The sequence below is a fragment of the Marmota monax genome, unplaced genomic scaffold, assembly GCF_021218885.2.
Source record: "Marmota monax isolate L192 unplaced genomic scaffold, Marmota_monax_Labrador192_F-V1.1 WCK01_AAM20220418_F8-fsc00002, whole genome shotgun sequence".
In the NCBI taxonomy this organism is placed as follows: Eukaryota; Metazoa; Chordata; class Mammalia; order Rodentia; family Sciuridae; genus Marmota; species Marmota monax.
This window is the reverse complement of record NW_026693571.1, coordinates 38,481,971-38,506,462: the sequence shown is the minus strand read 5'-3', so window position 1 is coordinate 38,506,462 and position 24,492 is coordinate 38,481,971. Positions and strand designations below refer to the sequence as shown.

Sequence of the window (24,492 nt, the reverse complement as noted above, 5' to 3'; positions counted from 1 at the left end):
TTGAAACTAGGCATGAGAGTGATTTTAGAGTTAGAGATATAATCTGTATTTTGATTGAGGTGCTGGGTACATATATACACATGTTTTTCAAAACTCACCTGTGCATTCTATGCAATTTAAAAATGTATGTCAGAGTTGCATGCCTATAATCCCAGTGGCTTGGGAGGCTGAGGTAGGAGGATCACAAGTTCAAAGCCAGTCTAAGCAATTTAGCAAGGTGCTAAGCAACTCAGTGAGATCCTGTCTCTAATACAAAATAGAGCTGGGGATGTGGCTCAGTGGTTGAGTGCCCCTGAGTTCAATCCCTGGTACCAAAAAAAAAAAAAAACTAAAATTACATGTTAATTGAAATTAATAAAAAAATTTCTCTGCCTTCTTTGATTCTTCCACTATGAGCCTGTTACATGTTGAAAAGGCATTGTCTTCTTTGCTCTGGCCTCATTAATAGGAACTTCCCTACTCTAACAGCAGACATGCTCATATCAGATAAACAGGACAAAAATCCAGAATACTGATTTTTCCATTTCACCAGGTGAGGTGATAGTTTTCCCAAAATCCACAGTTCTGGTATTGAAGAATCACATAGTTCATTGTGAAATGTTCTCTATCAGGTAGAAAATTTTGACTAAAGAATATGAGAGGACCACATAAGCAACTACACTAGAAAGACATTTGAAGCCATTACCTAAAGAGCCAATGACTACAGGTTTGTGGGCAATTTCATTTGGTTAAGCATACAATTAGAACTCAGATAAATAAATGCTGTTTTTACTTTATCTCTTACTCATTTCAAAAGCTCCTGCTTGGATTTCTTTTCTAGCTCTATGAAGCAAAACAATTATCTCATTTAGATGAATATGCCAGAAAATCATTATTCACAGTTAGACCCTCTGAAACAATCATTCCATCTTCCTATTCAAATCTTGGCAAGAAGGCAGAGCAGACATATTGAAGAAGACACTGTTCAACTGCAATGCACACAGTGTGGTTTCAGAAAACATGTATTTGAATTGAAAAAGAGATATATTTAAACTTGATTCAGTACCAAGCACTAGGGATACAATATTGACCAAAGGTATAAGTCCACATCCAAAATAAACAGAAAGAAGTGACCTTAAAGAATCTAACTTCTTAAATTATGAGAAAAACATCCACTCTTTCAAGACCCTTATAGGGTATATGGATGAGAAAATTTCTTACAGTTACAGAATTACAGTAGAAACCAAGCAAAATGAATGGCATTGTAGTCTGGTTCCATGTCTACCCAATGATGTCCTCACATGCAATACTATGGTACTGACTCTGCCAGGAAAATCCAAACAATCAAAACTTCTGAAACATTAGATCTAAAATCCAGAAATATTAATAGTCTACTTAAAACTGTTCTTTTTTTTCATTCATTTTAAGTATAGTCTGAGCACTATTATCTTCAAACGGCAAGAAATATCAGGATTTTCTTATATAAAGATCTTCTCTATTTGTGCAGAAATAAAGCAACACTGTCATAATGATTAAAATCTGTAAACTAGATCCCTTATGTAATGATCTGTAATTTTTAACACAAGAAATTTTTTAGATTTTTCAGGTTATAGAACAGTATTTCTAGACAAACCTAACAAGGCAGTAGTTGTAAAACACTCTCAAACTTCAAAATACCCTCACTCTCAGTACAAACAATGCTGTGTTGTACACTCATCCTAAAACTAAGAGGAAGCATTGTGGGTTGATCACAACTCGAATTCCTTATCACAATGAGGGCTGCTGATGGATTTTAACCACTAAACTCAGCATTCGAATAAATAGGAAGACAATAATGGTGGTCACTACTCTCCAAAACCACTGATTTTTCAGATTTGTTGAAAGAGCTATTTCTTAGATATTCAAGTTTCTGGATAGGATTCCTTCATTCTGAGGTTATTCCTCTTGCCTAGACAAAATCTGAGTACTAACTCGAAATAATTTTAAGAAGAAGAAAGCCATAAAATATGTTTTCATTTTTCTACAATACCAACTCAGCTATTCAAGTTATAGAAACCAAAATATGAGCAGAAAATCTTATGTGTATGAAGCTGTTTTTATATTCAAATTAGCAAAGATGCTTCCACCGCATTCATTTAATCAGCAACCATTTACACAGCGCCCACCCACCACTATGCTACCTACTGCATATTCATTTAATCCAGAACTCTGAAATCATTACTCACAGTTCACAAAACAGTAAACAAGGTCAGATTAAGGTCACTTGCCTAAAGACTTATAGTTAGTAAGGTTCAGTCCCATGGCTGAAACTCAAATATTTCTGAACCCATCCACTAAGCTAAGCTACCTCCCATTCCAGCATGGAGTAAATGAATATTTTGAAATAGAGCAAGAGAAAACTAAAGGCACAAGTGACAGTAAAAGGACACCACTGTGACTACCCCTTTCACAGAAAAGCCTCTCCATTTAAAATAGGGGCCACTCTTTCTCAGGCCTTTAAACATTGTCTTTCCTTCTCTTAGGGCCATGGACAGTGGCTGTGGGTCCTGGCCAAATAAGTAAACAAATAAATAAGTGAAAAATGTTAGGCTTCCTTCAGGAAAGTAAAAACAAAACAAAACAAAATCCAAAAAGATTTGTCTAAATTCACTCACTTTAGGATAAAGGATCTTGGTAATTTGTATCAGCATCCCACCAGAAAACTCAGATGCACACTCTAATCACTCTTGCTTACTAGTTACAAAGTGTTCTTAACACTGTATATGAATTTAAATATAGCTCTATACTTACATTTTATTACAAGTATTTTGGCAGTCTGAAATGATAAGATTTTAGGCAAAACAATGAAATTAAAACTATAGATTTAACCCAAAGAATCTATCCAGCTTTATCATCTTACTTCCCTGTCAATTCTCAACACAACTGCAAAATATCACAGAAGATATTTCCTAACTGAACTTACTTTGTGCCAGACCTTGTTAAAAGCTGTACATATGAATAATGATTTCATTGTAAGGCAAACCTCTGATATGCATTCCATATTACAGATGAAGAAAGGAGGCTGGGAACGTGTCTACCCTGCCTCTCAAGCACTATACATCTGAAGTAGTCATCCTCTGAACTTCTCTCTTATCTCTTGAAAACACTCTTAAGAGCAGTAGAAGTCACACAGTGCTATGGTCAAAGAGAAACCATTCCTGGCTCCAGCAGATCGAATAGTTTTACATATAGGTTAGAATAAGTAGTATTAATATTAACAAACAACACTAAGGAACAGATAATTTCTGCGTGACGTCAAAGTTAAACTGATGGTGAAATAGCTGCCTAAAATTCAGGCTGTAAAACCTAGTGGTTAAGAGCCAGGTTTAGTAGTTAAGGTACATACACTATTTCTATTAGTACCTAACTATGTAACTTGGGCATATTACTCAACATCTTTAAATCTCAGTTGTTTCATCTGCGAAAGAGGATTTTAAAATGGTACCTTTATCTCACAGAATTACTGTGAGAATTAAATAAGAGATAATGCAATTAAAATGTCAAACAGCCATGTATGGCACATAGGTTGAGTACCCCAAAATCAAAAATCAAAAATCCAAATGCTCCAAAATCAGAAGGATTTTGTACATCAATACAACAGTCAAACAGTTTTGAATTTCAAAGCACTTCAGGTTTCAGATTTTAGGAATGTTCAACTGGTAAGGTCTGTGCAAACATAAACCTGGAAAAAAAAAAATCCCAGATCAGAAACGTGTAGTCCTATTTTCTTATTAGCTGTTATACAATCTTCTGTTATCAATTTTTTAAAAGCTTTAAAATATGCTGCTTTATCATGAATTATGTGTGCTTTCAGAAGATATAAGACCAGCAGTCATTAGAGATTTTCCTAATTCAAATCTTAACTCCACTGAGTCTTACCTAAATAATTATCTTCCAAACCAAAAACATAAAAAAGAATACAGCTTCAACTCTTTTTAGGTGACAAGAAAACCATTCTTTAACCTTTCAAAGATTAGGAACAGGGTTAGTGGTTCTTAAAGTGTGGGCTGGGGATTCCTAGGAGTTGCTGGGATTTTCTAGAAGGTCTGAGAGGTCACACCTACTTTCAGAACACCAAAAAGGTTCTGGCTTATCCATTCTCACTCTCCTCCAAGTGGATACAGCTATACAACTTGTGAAGATGCTACTGCTCTGGTAAATGATAGTATCATACATGCATTTTAAAATTTACTTAATTTTAATTTCTAGTACAACAATTATCAGTAGATAGAATTCACATAACAAAATACTTTGGGGTTCTCAATCATTTGCAAGAGTGTAAAGGGGTTTGCAATCTACTAGTCTGAAAACTGCCATTCTAGGTAGTCAGGAGAATTAGGAACCATATGAAGACACATACAATACACTCTTAAACTGGAAGCCTTCAGAGGTTATTTTCATTTAGTCCTATTTTACAGCTTTAGAATAGATTCTAGAGATTTAAGTGCCCCACCTAAGGTCACAACAGCTAATAAATGGCAGAAGTGAGGGCTGGGGAATCTAACTCTGTAGTAGAGCATTTGCACAACATGTGCAAGCCCCTGAATGCCATGCCATCCCCAACACAGCAAAAAAGCAAAAACAAAAACTTAATAAATAAATAAAAATGGCAGGAATGAATTGGAAGCCAGGTCATAGGTTCCCATGTTCTCTTAACTAGATCATGAACATATCATATGAATAATTTACTTCAAATTTAGCTAATTTAATATATGTCAAATGCTTTTACTAGCACTTGAGACATATAGCAGGCAGTCCATAAATGGTAGTTCTTCTGATGAGAGAATGGAATCTCTACATAAATACCTTTAGTAATCAGCAGCCTCCACTACCTGAGCAACATATTGTATTTTTTGATCAATTTTATATTTACAAAGTTCTTCCTTTTACTAAGGCAAAATCTTCCTCCTTGAGGTTTCTATTTCTCTGGCTGCTACACAAATAAAATTTAATCCTAATATCATATAGTTTATTTTCCAAGCATAGCCCCCCAGATTAATTAAATCATTTCTCCCGTGGCATGACTTCAAACTCCTCACCATCCTTTTTGACTTTCTCAAAGAACTTAAGTAGACTGTTCCTGTGCAAATGAAGTACTCAAAAACTAAAAGCGTTCCAGGGGTGGTCTCAGCATAAATTGAGTTGAGTTTTCCTTGCTCTGGATGTGGTCAATCTAAATAATGTAAAGTGTTATTCAAATTTTACAAAAATCCTTGTTCTTCTATACACAGTGTTAAAAACAAACAGGGCAGCTTGCTTTCTGAGATTTCTTGGCTCTGTTCTTCCCAACTTTCATCTGACCCTTCTCTTTCCTCTATCCCTATTCTGTGCAATTTTTATTCTACTCTCAAGGTCTGGTTACTGTGAGGCCCTATTATGAAAGAAGGCCCTGGCAGGTCAGTTTTGACAGTTCACAAAGGCTACAATATTCTTGTCCTCACAATTCCTGCTGAGGGCCCATTGAAGTAGGCAGAAGACCTACCAGTTTCAACTGCCAAGCATCCAGGTATTTGGGCAGCTCTCCTGTTGTCAGGTCTGATCCCCACTTCTTCCTTTTGCTTTTTCCTCACTTACACCAAGCAAGTCTTACCCAGTTGTATTTCGGGGTTCTGGGAACAAATACTCTCATGTGTAAATATTGCCAGTGGGTTTTTTGTTTTGGTGTCTTGTTGCTCATTTCTAGGTAGTGGTGAGGGAAGATCCAAAAACTATGTTTCTACATCTTTCCAGACTTCTGTTGTAAGTTAATTTTAAAGTTAACAAAGTTAAATTTTTAAACTGACTTTTCAAAATAAGTAGCTGTTTTTTACAATAGAGGGTAATACTTAAAATTTTTGAATGATGCAACACTTTGTTATTATTATACAGAATAGTTTTTAACCAAAAACTATAGCTTGTACGTTTGTGGCTGAGACTTAATTTTTTGAATGCATAATGCTGAAACATTAAGAGTAGATTTACACAATACAAAAGGAAGTGCTTTCCGAAGAAGATAATTCCTGTTATTTACACAGATGCTATCATTCTTTGGCTTTGGTAATACAGCATGAAGGTTAGATCCTTCTTTGACATCTCTGGTATAGGAGGCAGCAGTTACTTAAGGGGTCGGTCTGGAGCTGTCCAAACTGTCATGATAAATGCAAGCATCAATCATCCTAGAAATAATATATAAATATCACAACTTTATTTCCCCCAAATAGGTTTCTATTTTGCCCCCTTTCTTGAAAGATAGCAGCACTGGGTATTAAAATTTGGCTGACAGCAAACTGAAGTTAATAGTCCACTGTCACCTAGCTCCCACAATTGCTACGCAAAATTCAAAAAATACCTAATTGCTGTTTCTTTTTAGGTTAACTTTCTTTACTCTCTAGTTCTTTTTAAATATTTTCTTTAACCTAACTATTCTATAGCTACAATATGTTGTGTTTGACTACATATTTATTTCTAACAGTTATAACAGGTGTATTTTAACAGTTTAGGAAATGCATATAGTAATTATCTTTTGAAATACTGATTCTTCCCCAGTCTTTCCTGCCTTTTTGGAACTCAAATGAGATGCATACTAGATCTTTTACTCTATTTTCTATACCTCTTAACCTCTTTTTCTTTTTTATTCATCTGTCTCTCTCAAGCTACATTGTTACTTACAGCTTTATCTATAGAAAATCTTTGAGCCTTAGGTTGAATTTACATTGCTTCAGAGAAAATCAAGCTTGCTTCAGCTAGTTGTACAGTATCACCACACTGCCACAGTGTCACTAATGTCACTGTAACAATAAATCCTACCAACATGTACAACTATAATGCATCAATTTTTAAAAAAAATGGAAGGAAAAAAAATTAAAGTCACTGAGGATTTTAGTGCTATGTAGAGCCCTGCGCGAAGTACAGCTTGTGGCAAGTTGGGATAAAGTAGAAAAAATATATTACAAACATAAATAATTAAGACTTAGAATAAGTGGGATGTCTGGTTTGGGTAGATACAGATTTGCTGGAAATTAGACTGAGATAAGCATCAAGACAGGTAGAATCCAACTCCTGAAAATCCTTTATGTGTTGTGCTAAAGACGACAAACTTGAGACTAAAACTCATCAAAGGGGTTATACAATCAGGGAGCTAATACTGTCACATCTATGTACCAGACTAATTTCAGCAGTAATGGCAGTCGAGGAAAGGTGTTTACAAACACAAGAGTAGAAACACGTTATTCAAAATTTAGTCTTCAACCAGTTGTTACTGGCATCATTCAGGAGTCTGTTAGAAATGCAGGACCTTGGGTCCCACTTCTGATCTACCTAATGAGAATCTGCTTTTTAATGAGATTCTTAAGTGTTTCTTATTCATAGTCAATTGATGTCAGGGTCAATGATCTTCAAAGTCAATGAACATTAGCTTTATTTTAAATTTCAGAAAAGAAAACAATTTTGAGTGCCTGACATTCATTTAATGTTCACAATGTTGCATTATTTGCCTAATAACTAATTTTAATACTCTAGGATCTTTAATATTATTAGCTTTAATATTTGAGGTTTGACTCTACAGACCTATAATATGCAATATTATATATGCAATATAATCTGCAATTTAGTTGTAACACAAATCTGAAATTCTTTAAGCAGTCTTCTAAAAGTAAAACACTTAGCAACCCCAGCAGAGTGTTGAGAAACTGAACAAGATTTTAATTCTCCACTGAGCTTTAAAAAAAAAAAAAAGTAGGTGGAAAGCAGGGTACTTCCTGTTTAGTGACAAAAATAAAAAGGACCTAAGAATCTGATGCTTTTGAAAAAAAAAGTTACAAAATAGAGCTCTAGGCTATTGAGCTATTCTGTACTTAATATATATCATTTTATTAAAATTAATAAATGCTGATTGTCACATTAGTCATAATTTCAAAGAAATATTTTTTTTTCCGAAATTCTTGTTCACAAAGTAATGTTCCCTGGACCATGTTCAAATCATTGTAGGTGGAAGACATTAAAAAGCAATAACCTGGGCCCTACCACTGAATCTCAAAGTACATTTTTAATAAGATGCTCTTAAGTAATTCAGTGAACAGCCAAGATGCGCCCCCACACACAAAACTCTGGAAACCATAAGTGTTCACTTTTGACTTTTTTATTGAAATATAGCATATATATGAAAAAATAACTGCACCCAGATCAAAGAATAGAACATGAATTGCTATTCTAGAACCTCCTTTAGCAACTAGAGACTAGTCCTTGTCATCTGTCTGCCCCCCTGCAACATACACACACACAATGACCACCACAATGAGTTTCAACACCATAGATTAGTTTTGCCTATTTCTGAACTATATATAAATAGACTAATACAGTTTATACGCTAGTGTCTGGTCTATGGGGGTGGGGGGTTTGTTGTTGGTTTCATTGTGTCTATAAAATTGACCTATGTTGTTCTCTTTAATTGGTTGATTTTCATTCTCACTGCTGCATAGTTTACTATTATGTAAAAATTCCAAGAGTAAAGAATCATTTATAAGCTCTATCTCTTATGAGCATTTGAGTACCAAAATTAAGTTTGATAACCACTGTTGGATATTATTTGGGAAAATCTATACAAGATATATTTAGCAAATTTTTATTTCTCCAATCTAAAATTTATAAAATTACAGTTGTTTAATCAACAGCAAAAATTTATAGGGTTTTGGCTATCAGTTATAGTCTAATCTCAACTAGTGCATGATAGAGTAATAATGTAGCATCACTACCTTTTTTGAATGAACTATACCACTAAGGATCAAATGGCAAACAAGGGGAAGCATTTCTTTATAAAATTATTCCCATTAGTACACAAAAAAATTAGAACACCATCATTTTACAACCTCCAATAAATTAATGGATGGAGGTACTAAGTATCAACAGCTGCTAAAATCACAAAAGGAGAGAAACCCGACACTAGGTGACTCCTATAGAGCAAGCCATCACCCATTAGGCAAAGAGATCAAACCAAGTCTAATAAATCCTCTGGAATCAGCTGCCAATTTGCCAGAAATAAAGAGGCCTGATAAACTGCATATATTGAACTGCATTATGAGTATGCAGCCAAATCTAGACTATTGAAAGCTATGTCAAATATAAATTTTAAGAAAAACAAAAGGAAGGAAAGTGAAACACCCACAGATTAAGAGACTTAAAAAAAGTAAAAACTCTCTTTAAAAATGCTAAAGATTCCCAGGTGTGGTGGGCGCCTGCCTGTAATCCCAGTGAGTCAGGAGGCTAGGGCAAGAATATATCGAAAGTTCAAAGCCAGCCTCAGCAACTTAGCGAGACCCTGTCTCAAAATACAAAATATTAAGGACTAGAGATGTTTTCCAGCAGATAAGCACCCTTGGGTTCCATCCCCAGTACCAAAAAAAAAAAAAAATTGGAAATTTCAGCTAAATTTTCCAAGTAACTTCAGGTTATTCTAGATATCATTGTTCAATCAAGATTAAACAATGATATCTAGATTCTAAAATAACTTACTTAGCTTATAAAAATCATAAACACAGAAAGTAATTACCTTAAGAATAACCTGAAGTTACTTGGAGGAAAGGGTTATGATTGAAGCAAAGCATGTGGAGGAGTATCTGAGATAGCTAGAAAATTTCTGTTTGAGGGATGTAGTAGTTACAAGAATGTATTATCTTAATACACAAGGTATAAATTTTTTGTAAAAATATCTGCATTTGGGGCTGGGGTTGTAGTTCAGTGGTAGAGCACTTGGCCTAGCATGTGTGAGGCACTGGTTCAATCTTCAGTACCACATATAAATAAATAAAATAAAGGTCCATCAACAACTTAAAAAAAATTTTTAAAAATCTGCAGTTTACTAAAAAAAAAAAATGGAAATAGATATAAAAGCAAAACATTATAGATAAGATCTGCCAATCAAATAAGAACTCCTTCAGCAACATGAGCAAGAGAGCCAGTGTCCTGGACTTTTTTTTTTTTAAACAAGTCCCAATTTTTTTTATTTGTCCTAATTAGTTATACATGACAGTAGAATGCATCTTGATATATCACTCTTCTGGTTGTACATGATGCAGACTTACACAGGTCATGCAATCATATATACACATAGGGTAATAACATCCGATTTATTCTACTATCATTCCTACTCCCATGGCCCCTTCCCTCTTCCTTCACTCCCCCAGTTCTACTCCAAAGCATCTTTATCCCCCCCCCCCCCCACATTGTGAATTAGAATCCGCATATCAGAGTCGTCTGGACTTTTTCGATGATGATTTTCATTATGAGTCATCAAAATAAGTTTCAATTTATCAAAATAAAGCAGAAAGAAATAATCTGACAAAGTTTATGATGCCTGCCTTAATAATTCAAGAAACTAGTAGAATATTCAGACTCATGGCTCCTGCAGCTAGCCATATAACAATCGCCCAGTCTGACAAACTCAACAAATCTGAGAATTCAACACATACCTTGAAGCTGTAGTTCATCTACTTTTATACAATTCTTCATTCCACTATTCCACGAGTATGCAACACAGTAATTTACTTGTGTACTAGGCTACTAGCCACAGCTGACCAACCACTAGGTTTTAATGAATTTCTTCTGATGTCAAAGAGGCTAATCAAATTCAAAATATACAATACCAGACTCTCACTTTTACTATATAAATACAAGATTTTTTATTTCATTAAAAAGTAAGATAACTGGGCTGGGGCTGGGGCTGGGGCTGGAGCTCAGTGGGTGAGCACTTGCCTAGAATGCATGAGGCACTGGATTCGATCCTCAGCACTACATAAAAATAAATAAAATAAAGGCATTCTATCCATGTACAATTAAAAAAGTTTTTTAAGTAAGATAACTATGTAAGTGTATATAATACTACACCACACTTTTTAAAAAGTAAACAATGAATTTGCCAATGCCTGAGTGCTATAACTGAGCTAGGAAAACTTTTTTTTAAATAATTTATTGGAAAACTGCAAACAGGTATGAATTAGACTGATGATATAACCTTAAGTACAGCATCCTTCACCCTAAAGTGGCAGTAGTCTAATGAGAGAACAAGAATTTCCATCAAGTGGAAAGCTTCCCTACCAATCTTTTACCATCATCACCATCAATATCTGAGTAGAAAAGAATATGAATGAATGTAACTTATCAACTAAGTACAAACCTTAAATCAATAAGAGCATCTGCATGTATACGTGCATTCATGAGTATATGTATATATCTTTATTGCTCCATTTCTGAACCTATAGTACAGTTTGGTTTCTTTTTTTTTTTCGTATACAACTGAAGACAGGAATATGGTAGTCAGTGAATCTGACTTTTGACTCACCATTCACTTTGAACAATTCACTTTCATCATTAAAAAAGAATGAATGAACATGTATTGTGTTCAAATCATTGTACTAGGTGTTTTATATAAATTCTGTCTTTTTTCTTTTTCAAATGTTTCATAGATTAATTACCAAACCAACCAAAACGAGTACAACATCATCTCTGTAACAGAAAGCTCATATTCCCAATTAAATATTCTCAACTATCCAGAATAGTGGTGACATTTTCAGCTTGATGTGACAAGATGGTCATAACCTTGATACAGCATAAATATGTGTAACATTTCATGTGTAATCCTTATGGACCCAGCTTGGTTCTCTTTCAATGTCCCCTCTTGGAGTTATACTTGATTTTATTACCAGTTTCCATTCTAATCCACTGGGGAATGGGATGATTTTACTTTCGTTTCTCGGCCAGAAATCAATTAATCCTTATGAAAAGACAGGTGAGGAAGTGAATCAAGTACATATACCATAATGACCAAAAAAAAGGTAAAGAGAGTATTAATTATATCTTAACATTTTCAAAAGAATCCTATCAGGAAGAGAGATCAGTACAGTAGAGGAAAGGAACTAGGGGAGGGAGAAGGGGAGAAAAAAACTGAGGAATAATACTGTCCAAATTACATTATTATATTGTGATTACAATGTACCAATAAAAATAAGGGGGACAAGCTTAAGAAAAAAAAAAAAAAAAGAATTGTACCAAATAATCAGCATAACCCTCACAAAGCCACAACTCTTTAATATAAATTTGATTTAGTCACAAGTTTGCCTAATTGTAAAGCCCTTTCTTTTACTATGTGGGAATGATAACACCTAAATGAATACCATACTATTTGACATACACAGCAAGCTGGACTGGTGATGGAGTTCAAAGGGAAAGTGCTTGCCTAGCATGCAGAAGACCTGGGTATGATCTCCAGCACTGCAAAAACAAAACAAGTAATACACAATAATTATCAACAACAACAAAATGAGATAACCCATACAGCTTATAAAACATAAAGCTATACATGTAAGTGTAAGGAATGACTAGTACTGATAAGCCCATTCCACCAACCATTACTTCCCTCCTTACACGGGAGAGATGCTTGAAAATAATAACACAGAAAGAATAAACAAGAAAATACACAAATACAGTTCAATACACGAAGTATCAACAACAAAACAATGGGACTGGGAGAGACTACAGTCCATTTCCCTACAAGACATGTTTCTTTAGTGTGAATTAGTTCATTCGTTCATCATTAAAGATGTGGTCAGTATAGTGTGAAAGTCACTTTGACCCATAATTTTTCAAAGCGCAGGGATGTTTTAAAGCCATAAGAGACAAGCTTTCTCACTAAGACAGCCTTATCAATATATCATGATTTTAAAGAATAAACTAAATTCTATAGAAGGGACAACTGGGGACTCATTAATGGCTTCAAATTTAAACCACCTCATGAGGCTGCAGGTAGAGATAAAGAAGCTGTGAAAATGTTTTCTTTGTATTTATGTTTTAAAGGGTGGAGGAATGAAAGACCACATCCTGGATCAACTGATGAATTCTGACAAATTGATCATAAGTAGAAATGAATGTCAAAGGAGAAAACATAAATCTTAGAACTAACTGGTGTTGGTTGCAAATGTTTAAGTGTATTAATATTTTTATTAGAATGGTTACTGAGTTTGTTAGAACACACAGTACAATGGTGCACAGGCTTCTGAGTGGTTTGTCCCTATTTTTAGGGACTAAAATTTTCAGAATCTGGGTGTTTTTCAGAGACATATATATTGCTTTATAACTGGATGGTCTGCCTCATAGAAACAGAAAAGCAATCCTGAAATTCATTTGAAAAAAATAGGAGACCCAGAACAGCCAAACAATCCCTAGCAAGAAGAGTGAAGCAGGAGACATCACAATACCAGACCTCAAACTATACTACAAATCTATAGTAACAAAAACAGCATGATATTGGCACCAAAACATACATGTAGACCAGTGGTACAGAATAGAGGACACAGAGACAAACTCACATACAGTTATCTCATATTAGACAAAGGCACCAAAAACATACAATGAAGAAAAGATAGCCTCTTCAACAAGTGGTGCTGGGAAAACTGGAAATCCATATGCAGCAAAATGAAATTAACTCCCTCTCTCACCAGGCACAAAACTCAACTCAAAGTGGATCAAGAATTCCAGGAATTAGACCAGAGACTCTGTACCTAATAGAAGAAAAAGCAGGCCCAATCTTCATCATGTCAGCTTAAGACCTGACTTCCTTAACACGACTCCTAAAGCACAAGAAATGAAATCGAGAATCAATAAATGGGATGGATTCAAACTAAAAAGCTTCTTCTCAGCAAAGGAAACAATCAATAACGTGAAGAGAGAGTGAACAGATGGGAGAAAATCTTTACCACACACATATCAGATACAGAACTAACCTCCAAGATATATAAAGAACTCAAAAAACTTAATACCAAAAAACCAAATAACCCAGTCAATAAATGGACTTAAGGAACTGAGCAGATCATTCACAGAAGATATACAATCGGTCAACAAGTATATGAAAAAATGCTCAATATCTCTAGCAATTAGAGAAATGCAAATCAAAACTACTCTAAGATTTCATCTCACTTCAGTGAGAATGGCAACTATTAGCTTAATAAGATACAAACAACAATAAGTGTTGGCGAGGATGTTGGGAAAAAGGCACACTCATACATTGCTGGTGGGACTGCAAAATCTATATAACCAATACATAATCTATAACCAATCTGGAAAGCAGGATGGAGATTCCTTAGAAAACTTTCAATGGAACTACCATTTGACCCAGCTATACACTCCTCAGTCTATACATAAAGGACTTAAAACCAGCATACTACAGCTACACAGCCACATCAACATTTATAGCAGCTCAATTCACAGTAGTTAAACTGTGGAACCAATCTAGATGCCCTTCAATAGATGAATGGGCAAAGAAACTGTGGTATATATACACAATGGAAAATTACTTAGAAATAAAAGGGAATCAAATCATACATTTGCAGGTAGATGGATGGAGTTAGAGAATATCATACTAAGAGAAATAAGTCAAAGGCCAAATGTTTTCTGATAAATGAATGTTAATCCATAATGCGGGGTGGGGTAGTGGCATGGGATGAGTGGAGGAACTTTGGATTGGGCAAGGGAGGTAGGTATGGGGATAGGAAAGATGGTGGAATGAGAAGAACATCATTACCCTAGAATATGTATGAGTGCGCGAATGGTGTGACCCTACTTCGTGTACAACGAGAGAAGTGAAAAATTGTGCTCCATTTGTGTACAATAAATCGAAGAGCATTCTGCTGTCATGTATAACTGATTAAAACAAATAAATATTTTTTAAATCTTCCTTTTAGATTATGTTATTTTAAATCTCAGTTGTAATTTAATTTATAACATTAAATAGACTTAAATTAATAATCTATGTCATATTTAGTTTGAAAATTACCATGCTGAAAATCTGAAAGGAAGGTATCCATCTCCCTTCCACCTTAGTATGCTTTATATTTTAATTTTAAAATTATGGTTTAAGAGTAATATATACTATGTCCTGACAAATCTACCATATACCAGGTATTTGGTGTTTTATATTGCTATATTTTTTAATATTTATTTTTTAGTTGTAGTTGGACACAATACCTTTGTTTTATTTGTTTATTTTTATGTGGTGCTGAGGATTGAAGCCAGGGCCTCACACATGCTAGGCAAGCACTCTACCACACAACCCCAGCCCTGTTATCTGTTTTAATCTTCACCGAAAACGCTGACTAGCGATTAACTTCACTTTAGAGTTAAGGAGACATTGAAACTATTACAGATTTGCCTCAGATCATATTAAGTATTGGGTTTAGGTTTTTACCTCACTAATATCTTACTTCAAGGCCCATCCCCCCCACACTCCCCATCCCTTTCTTTTTTGGTGAGGCTGGGGTTTGAACCCAAGGTAAATGCTTTATCACCAAGGTAAATCCAGATTGGTTGCACCAATCTGCAGTATGGAGATTCCTTAGAAAACTTTCAGTGGAACCACCATTTGACCCAGCTATCCCACTCCTCAGTCTACACCCAAAGGACTTAAAACAAGCATACTACAGTTGTACAGCCACATCAATGTTTAAAGCAGCTCAATTCACAATAGCTAAACTTTGGAACCATCCCAGATGCCCTTCAATAGATGAATGAATAAAGATAAACTGTGGCATATATATATATACACACACACACACACAATGGAATATTACTCAGCAATAAAAGACTTCTGTTGAGTTCTTGCTAAGTTTTCCAGGCTGGCCTTACATTTATGATCCTTCTGCATTAGCCTCCCAAGTAACTGAGCTTGATTGCTAGCCTGTGGTGCTGTTGGGAGGTGGTGGAACCTTCAGCAGGTGGGACCTAGAGAAAGGAAATTAAGTCATTGGAAAGTGCACTCAAGGGGATACTGGAACCTTGGCCCCTCCTCCCTTTGCCTGCCACCTGTGTACTCCCCTGCCATGATATATTATTTTGCTACAGGGTCAAAAGCTAGGGTTAATCAACAATGAACTGAAACCAAAATCCAAAATAAACTTTCCTGTTTTTAGATTGTTTACCTCAGGTAATTGTTACAGCAACAGAAAACTGTCTAACACAGGTGTATATGTTCAATATACATAAATATACTCATTATCAAATTAAAAAAAGTTAAGAAAAATGAGTAACAGATAGGTTTTTATGCTTCCTTAAAAGATTACCAAAATTTTACTTGGGACTGTCACAGAAGCTTTCCAACTGTTTTCAATAACTGTTTTTGTTAGAAATTTATTTTGCCTCATTACAAGGGTCAAATCTAAGACTTAGAAAATTTGAAAATAAAAACATGCAAAGAATTATTTTTAAATTATCTACAATCTCACCATGCAGAGATAATTACCTTATAAATTTGTTGTATTTCCTTCCGGTCTTTTCCTCAACAATATGAATACAAACTTTAAAAGCTGGTGCCAGGGCACCCAGAGTTGTGGCTCAGGGATAAAGCGCTCACCTAGCATGCCTGAGGCACTGAGTTCAATCCTCAGCACCACATAAAAATAAAATAAAGGCACTGTGTCCACCTACAACTTAAAAAAAAAAAAAAAAAAAAAAAAGCTAGTGCTGTGAAAATGCTGGCATTCAACCATTTCTGGCCTACAAAAATGACAATTCCATTTAATTTTAGTTTTAACCTAACTCTATATGTACTGAGTGCATATAGTATTATCACAATTTTACTTTCTTTCTTTGAGATTTTTATATCCGTCATAAGTATTTTATTATGTATGTAATAATCTTCCCAATATGATGTTTTAAGGCTGGGTGATAGTCCAAACAAATGAATATAATAAATAATGTCACTGTTTCTCTGATGTTTGAAACTGAATTGTTTCCAGTTTTCACTATTATAATTGATACTGGTATGAACATGCCTGTGCCTCAATTTTCCTGTGAATCTCTGATTATTTCCTTAGGATAAATCCCTAAAGGTAGGGTGACTGAGTCGAGGTTTATGAATACTTTTAATATTACATAAACATGTTCCTAAAATCACTAGCACAGAATAACTAGTTCACATTTAATCATTAGTATATGAGACTGCTTATTCGTTCACATGACTACATGTTAACAATCTGAAGGATTGTTAAAAATTATCCTTGAATTCTTAAGGAAAGAAAAGCTGATGGACAATGTGTATATAGGTGAACCAGGAACACATTATCAATACCAATGGTTCTCAAATTGGTATACAAAAGAACCATGAGGGGAGTTTATTTTAAAATGAAGAACCCAGGATCCCATTCAAGTGATTCTGTCAATGGATCATGATGTAAATTTGTACTTTTAACCATCACCCTGAGTGATACAGATGTAAGTGACCCATGAACCACACTTTGAGAAAAACTACTCTAGAGTAAATGCATGCTTCATTTACATGAGTAACTATTACAGATAAATTACTGCTAAGTAAGAAGTGAACTTACTTCTTATTCAAAATACAAAATTAGGTAACTGTATGTCTTCAGACCAGCATTTTGCTTCATTTCTACAGTCACAGCTTAACTGAAAGTGCAAATACTTGGAAAAGTACACCAAGTACAGCAGTCTACCCACAATTTGGGGAGTAAAAAGCAATTTTAAAATATAAGTTTTACTACTGGGTTCTGCTATTCCCTAGCAAAACCTTCTCAAGTCTCAATGTCCTACCAAAAAAAAAAAAAAAAGTCTCAATGTCCTCACCTTTAAAAATAATAATTAAGAGTATCTTTCTCATGAACACGATAATTAACACAGAAATGCTTAGTACAGCACCTGGTCCAAAGTAAGAGTTCAATAAAGATGTTATAATTATTATTACAAAACCAGCACTGCTAAAGCACCTAATTCAACCAACCCACAAGACTCTTTGGCTCAGCAACAAAGGGAACTACACATAGCTTATCTAATAAACATACACAGAGTTTTGATAACAATAGCCTACCATTTTTTAGAAAAATGATTACTTAAAAACATGCTAGGTACTGAATAAACACTTTAATAAAATTGTCTTAGAACACTGTCACATGAACAAGTACCAATGTCAGAATTTAATCCCAGCTCTGTTCTTTTAACCACTAAGACAATTTCTAGGATAACTATTCTATTTAAAGACTACCAAATATCATAAAAGGTAAAACAAGAGCTGGGTGTATATCTCAAGGGTACAACGCTTGTCTAAATGTGCTAGGACCTGAGATCAATCCCCAGCAGAGGAAACACACACACACACACACACATAAACACACACACACATATAAACCAGCACTTTTTGCAAACTATGCATCCTTGCACCCCCCAAAAGATATGAAAGATTAAAAGGAGACATCAACATCATCTATAACCTGATTCTTTTAAGAAATCTCAGCCTTCCACTTAATTCTAACTTCTATATCTTCCAGGACAACTATTGTAACTACCTCACACTGGTAAGGGTAAACTGATTTCTCCCTAATGGTCATTTTAAAAGTCTGTTTAGGATACTTTAAAATGTTCATTCATAATTTGATCAAGATCATCAAGCAGATTAGTGGCAGAGCCTAATTAAATCTAAGCCTTTAAATACTTGATTCAGGGCTCTTTAGAAAAGGCAGCTCCACTGGGGCAGGAACTTCACAAAGTTTACTACTCAGTTAGTTTACATGAAATACTGTCTAATTAGAGAGCAATCATAACATCGTCTTTTATAATCATTCTTTAAAAAAAAGTAATCAACATATACTGGTATTTTCTTTCTTCCTATTTGCTCGATTCATGGCAAAAAAAATAAACAATACTCTAAGGTAGATCACTCCAAACACTCCAGTGAAACATATCAATAATTAATTTGTGAATAGCGCATTACTTTCACATAAAGGAAATGTGAAATGATCAAATCTCAAAATGATATTAACATTTTTATGTTCCTATTTTTAATGGTCACAGAAGTTTTATGGAGGATTGTGGAGGGGGATAAAAAGTTGCCTATTAAATAATAAACAATTACAAATTCCAGTTTAAATTACTTTACCATCTTCTTCAATTAATTTTTAAAGTATATAAATTCAGGAAAATGTGTAGAACAATAGCAGTAATATTTTCATCTTTCAAGAAATATTAAGGCCAAGGAGTTGATTACATCAGAAAAGGAAAGACACCCTCTTCACATGGTGGCTTGATTCTAATATAATGACAATGTTATACTTGATTCTATCATGGCAAATTACTAATTTTAGTTATTTTGTTTTTGCACATGGTTAGGAAAGAGTATCCTATGGCAAGAACATAAATAGGGAATGACAGAGAAGTCCATATTTGTATGTGTCTGGTTCTGTACAAAACATTTTTAATGTATATTAGTCAGAGAGGTAGAGGTGTTGTGTGGGAAGGAGGAAAGGGAAGAGATGACATTTGCTTTCCTAATGCAGTTTATTGTAGGTAAGGTCTTAGCACCTGAGTCTTACTTCTTTCTACAACAGTAATTCTATTCTACAGACACAGTTAATCCTATACTTCTACATTTGTAATTAATAAGTTGTTCAAAAACCATGAAAGATGAAAACAAAAACATTAATAAAATATAATCACTTTATGATTTTTCCCAGGTGGCTTAGCTGTAAGTACCAAAAACAGGTTTCCAGACCAGAGCTGAATGGTTTCTTGGAGTTTCCCATCCCTACAACTTCTTGCAAGATTTTGTATCTACCTCTCTGTTCCTAAATACAGAAATAAAATGTTATGATCTAAACCAACAAAGACATTGTGTATATTTTAACCTAAAATGTTGAGGAACTAGTCTTAAAATGTTTGGCAGCCCGAAGGTTTTGCTCCCTAAAAGGTTGTTCATGTTAATAAAATTGCCAAAGACCATGATTAATACCATTCTTCTTATGAAATCTTCAATTCCATGGAAAATTAATAAGAAATGTCCCCCCCAAAATTAATCACTTTAAATTTTATAATTTTGATATTACATTACCCTACATATTGTTTTGAATTTGCTATATCCTTAAACATTACTTTAAAATGGCTACTAATGTTTTCATCAGTATCCTTTGGAAATGATACACCTCAGATTTCTTAATATTCTTGCATCCATGAAATCACTGAGAGCAAAAGACCAAAAAAGGACACAAAACAATTTTCTAGCACAATTTGCTAGATCAAGAATTTATCATAATTACAATATTAAAATTATAGTTAAGAGTTTGAAACTGATGAAATCTATAAATGTTAAGGATATTCTATGTCACTTAGATAACACAGGATATTTAAACATAAATTCTTAAATCTTAAGACACATGCTCTGATGTCAAGACCAGAGTATGTTGATACACATGTTGATGCTAAGCTAGAAATAGGAAACAGAGAGACGATGTTTTATTCTATTCAAGGTTAATCATACCAATTAACTTTTTATGAATTGATGAGTGGAATAATATACAATTTCTAAAATTTCATGAGGATACTCAAATTAATTATGAAATTACTGTGGTTATCCAAAACTTAAAGCAAAAAAGAAAATAAGAGAAAAAAATTTAACTTTTCTCATTTCAAAAATAAATGCTGCTGCTGCTTTAAGTGACCAGCAGTCTCAGATCAACTCCAGGCTGCAATCACAACATCCATTAGAGTGCTCCACAGCTCAGAGCAAGCAAGCAAGTGGTTGTCAGTGCAGCTAGTAAATCACCTGATCCTATTACAAAATCAATTACTGCAGTGCATTTCCATTGCTACACAATCTGATGATGACAAAATGATATTGGATAGCTACTGCAAGGTCAAGAAAACTGCTAAGAACATCTTTAATTGGTCTTTTCTTTTTAATCATTTGGCCCTAGTTATAATGCAGCCATTTTAATTGTATATTTTTATTTGAAATAAATCTATGTAGTTACCTTTGGTTGTCTGGGACATTCGATGGATAATCTCTGCAACTGGTCTGATGTATGGCTACAAGAGAAAAGATCGGAGCAGCAGGTCGAACGGCTCAACCTCTTCATTAAAGAAGAAATAATGCTGCAGCCACAGCCACACATTGACTTGCTCATTAGATGAGAATTTGACTTAAAAAATTAGAACTGGTAATGTCCCGTATATACTCAAAATTGGCTAACTGCCTCATTCTGCAGCTCTCCAGCTAAAAGAAACACTGCTAAAAAAGAATAAAACAACAGCTTCCCCACAGATGATACCAGCCACAAACTCATCGCCAAGAAAAACTGGATATTAGAAACAGAAGTCTCCTAGCTACTCTTCAGACAGAAGGTAAGGTGCTTTAATATTTCAAACTGTTTTATATTAAAGCCCAAGTACTTAATAAAGGAACAAACTCAAGGTAAGACATCCTAAAAATTATACTAACCACTCTTTCTGTCTTCCATCAGTTTAGATCTGTTTGCCTACTCCTTCAGCTCAGCCTATCCAACCTGTTCCCTTTGTAAATGCACACTATTTCAACAACCAACAGGAATGAGCCCCACCCCTTGCTGTCCCCACACACACCGTTCAAGAACCGCTCAATATCTGGAAAAGAACTGCTGCAGCATTGCTTTGAGAAACAACAGGGAGCAAATTACTGAACGGATTCTTTAACTTACCAATCAGAACTGCTGACCTTTTATGACTCTACAATTAAAGAAGCCTGCCAAATATTCACAGTAAGAAAAATCAACTGATTTTATTTCTATACTATAGATTAATTTACAGAATTATTTTCAATCTTATTATTCAATATAAAATTGAGTAAGAAACAGAAACATAAACCTAAGTATTTTCTTAGCAAACAAATTTTAGGTAGTAGCTACACAAAGTAGCTCATCTTTAAGGGTTGGTGGGAGAGGGCAGGAGGGTGGTTGATTAAGATGCAGAGTAAAAAAATCCTTCTGAATACTGTGCTTAGACTTGAGAAGTAATGAGCAATACAATCCTATAGAAAAATAACAGTGCAGATAATGATAAAAATAAACAGCAAGATAGTCCAAGGAAGCCCCTGCTATCATAAATGTTAAAAGAGTTTTAATAAGAAGAAAAAGACATGTGGCTATCTAGATAGGTTATTAAAAATAAGTAAAAAGCCATCAAGAATCTGTTTTGATTATTGAATCTTCTCATTTGGTTATTTGCATTTCATTAGATTTTTTTAATACCACAAACCACTCAAAAACATAAGAAATAGTATTAAGAATGCTAGCCATTTTCTAGTATCTTTTATATTTAAGCATTCTACCTTTCCCAATAATATAATTATTTACATCATGCAATTATAACCCACAACAAGGAATATCACATTACTATAAATACTTCACCATCTCAAATAATCATACTTCAAATAATTATAACTTAATAAACAGTCACAGACCTGTGACTTGCCAATCCTTGTAAACAACACCTTTTTGGGAAAAGATGGTCAAGAAACTGAATGTAATAAAACATCTCCATTTAAAATATATATTTTTAAAACTTCATATTTTTTGTGGCACTGAAAGCTTCCTCATTTGTGTATGTATTGTGCTCAGTTTCTTCCCTGGTTTAAAGCTAAAAGAGCCAGTATTGCCTCTGCCTTCACCTTGTACTGCCCTTTTGATATTCATGTTATACTTAAATCAATTCTTCCAGAATATCTAAAAAAAACAGGCATGCACTTCACACTGATTTAAAAAAAAAAAAAAACCTTTTGTAGATAAGGTCTATGGAAACAAACAGGCAAAATAATGCAGTAACCTTTTACTCGCCTGCTGGAGGTACTGTCTGCTGCACAGAATTTTAAAGCCTCATCTGCAGATGCAATTGTGCTGTTATTGCCAAGAAGTCTGCCTTTGCTGTGCTGCTGCTATACAAACTATTCATCAAAAGAGCACTTTATATGGAAAACATGAAGTACTATCAGTTTAAGTTTCTTATATGATTTAACAAAAGAACTTCTAAAATCTAGCTATAGCTCTGCTATAGATAATCTCAGGTGCATGTTAGACACGTTAGGGAAAAAGGTCCTATTGCTGATGATGCATTACTTTAGCAAATGTGTGAGATGGGGAAGCTGAAAGAGGTAATGAAAAAATTAATACATCATGCTAATGTAAAAATAAGTACCAAGTATTAAAATCTGACACAATTTATATTGCCAATGAATGTACAACATGCCCTTAATAGCTTGATATTTTTATGAATTTTATAATTAGCAGAAGCCTATAAATAAATCATTGTCTAATATTAACAGACAAGTATCAATGAAACAACTCTACCAAATGCATACTCCTCTTAATGAAAATAAGTTATTTTACTAGCTCCTCAGCATCACTACTGTTTCTGAACGAAACCATGAAATAAAATATCCAAAAGAACAGAATGCTTCTGAAATATCTCGACTTGCAATGCTTCATCTTCCTTGTCACCCCCACCAAGATCCCTTGTCTCTCAGATTATTTTTAACCAAATTAGCTTGTAAGCAATAACAGCTATTTTCATTATTTATAATTTTCCTTCCATGTCAGCTAATTTAATGTACTACTGATTCTCTATTTAGCTAGAAAGCAAACCAACAAAGATAAGCCATTAAAAATTATCCAAAAAGCAGCATAATATTGCTTACAAAAAAAGCAGTATTTAAATTTAGCCATAGATATGTTTAAAAAGTAGAGGAGACATTAATATTTGTTCATTAATGAAAATTAAGTATCATGCTACTTCTTCAATAAGCTTAATGGCATTTCAAAGATACTTTCTCCCTTAACTGCAAGTAATTCTAAATGTCAAAAACTTATCTGACTGATATTATTGTATTTAAAAAAAACAATTATTCTTTCATTTAAAAATAACCATATATTGTCATATATAGTACCCTTTGAGAGAAGACTCCAATAATTCCCAAAATGTGGACCTGTGGGTTCCTATGACCCTTATATGGACTCTATGAGATCAAAACTATTTTTATAATACTGAGATGTCTCTTATGTTTTTACTCTTATCTATTTTACGAGTATATATAAAGTAAAGTTTTACTAGGACTACATGGCATGTAATATCCAACCTGTCTGAACACAGAGGCAAATGAGAATACAAATGTCTTCCAATAAGCTAGACTTTAAATTCATTTGCAGAAATGAAAAAGAATGCCATTCTTTTCATTAATTTTTTTTCTGTTTCTTTCAGGAAAATATAGCAATTTTCCCCAAAAGACATGTTAATTGTATGAACATGTAATTGGATGTTATTTTTCAATGAATTTAATAAATCAATACATATTAAACTTTTTATTTTTATTTTACAATAGGGTAAATATTAAAAGACATAACCCACAATTTTAAAGAGCTCCTTAGGGTTTTCAGTAGTTTTTAAGAGTTTAAAGGTGTCCTGAGACCAAAACAAATTGAGATTCATTAGAAACGTTTGCACACATTTTTTCTTAAATCAAGGCTTACATTTGTTATAAAAAAAGTAATACTCATTTTAGGATATCAAATATAAAATGTTTTTGAATTTTCGCTGTCATTTTCAATACATGAGCCCAATTATTATCAGATGTATTTAACAAAAGTGCTACCATCTATTTTTTAAAGTAGTAGATAATCAAAATTATGATTTCCATAGAGTAAGATTTAA

At 34.0% G+C, this 24,492-nt stretch overlaps 1 protein-coding gene across 9 annotated transcripts in view; it reads right to left on the bottom strand.

Annotated features, from left to right (window-relative positions):
• Fbxw7 (F-box and WD repeat domain containing 7) overlaps positions 1–24,492 on the bottom strand; it is a 185,734-nt gene that overhangs the window by 92,066 nt on the left and 69,176 nt on the right. For 3 of the 9 annotated variants that reach the window (XM_058583914.1, XM_058583911.1, XM_058583912.1), the window contains one exon: positions 15,664–15,759. The exons of the other annotated variants lie outside the window; for them this stretch is intronic. The gene's annotated coding sequence lies outside the window, so the exon portion shown is untranslated. The remainder of the gene's footprint in view (positions 1–15,663; positions 15,760–24,492) is intronic. 9 annotated transcript variants of the gene reach the window in all.